Here is a 1223-nt window from a genome sequence, read left to right as displayed (position 1 = left end):
GTCTTGTTTAAATATTCATAAGAATGCTTTTGTTTTATTTTAGCAGACCATCAATCCAGTTAGTTTCAGACCACATATCCTGGCCAGTTTTCAGTGGGCTGTGGTTCCAATGTTAATTTAATTTTCACTGCCTTTGTGGAGCTGTTATAGGCTGCCCCAGTGGTGTACCATCAGACAGTAGTTTACACTGTAGTTCAGTGTTCAGAACTTTTTCTCAGCTGCTTCTGGTCAGTTTCATATATAGACATCTTGGGGTGATCCCAGGATTTTATACACAGCTTTAAAGTCTTTTTTTCTTCAGTTCCCTCCTATTTGTGATCATATCTATACCCTCTGATTTCTAGATCCCCATTCTTGGTGTTATTACTTGAAAGTCAGGGCATTAGCCTCCTCACACCATTGCCTGTGTTCTGCCCTGCAGTGTCTGCCACCACTGCACCAGTGGGGCGAGAGAGGGGTGCTCCCTCTTTACCCGTTAATAGATTGATGTAGGGCAGTGGAAGTCCAGAAGGCTCCAGCTTGTTATACATGGTTCTGCTGGTAGGGAGGGAGGGGTACTGCTTCTTTTCTGAGGCTCTCCTGGAATAGTGCAAGTAAATTCAAAACGCTTCTGTCCCATATCCTCCAAACCCTCTTCTGGTTCTCTGACTAGAGAGAGCAAATTGTTCCTTGAACTCTTTTGCTCTCTGTCAGCTAGTAGTTCCAGTTTTACTGTTAAGTGTCTATGTGTGGATTTCATTTATTCTGTTTGAGATTTGTCTGGCTTTTAGAATCTCTGGCATTATGTCTTTCATCAGTTTTTAAAATTCTGCATTATATCTAAAAATAATTGCTTTGTCCTATTCCTGCCTCTCCTTTGGCAACTAATTAAGCACATGCTGGAATTTCTCACTGTTTCCTCTATAGGTCTTCTCTTTTTTCATCTGTTTTTCCATGCTGCACTCTGGAAAATTTCTCCTGAGTTATCTTCCAGTTTATAAACTCCTCTCATTGGCTGTGTTCTGTTCTGCCATGAAGCATATTTACTGAGTTTTAAAGTTCAGTTTTTATATTTTCTTGCAATGTTTGTGTTCACTTCTTTTCCAGATTGGCTCCATGACTTCTTATAGTTTCCCATTTTCTGCAGGTACCTTCACATCCGACTTTATTTCTTTAAGTACAGAAAACATAAATCTAACACCTAAGTCTACGTGAGTTTGTTTTCATTGTTTCAACTAATTCTT

The sequence above is a fragment of the Eulemur rufifrons genome, chromosome 17 (genome assembly GCF_041146395.1).
Source record: "Eulemur rufifrons isolate Redbay chromosome 17, OSU_ERuf_1, whole genome shotgun sequence".
Classification (NCBI taxonomy): domain Eukaryota; kingdom Metazoa; phylum Chordata; class Mammalia; order Primates; family Lemuridae; genus Eulemur; species Eulemur rufifrons.
This window is presented reverse-complemented; position numbering follows the sequence as displayed.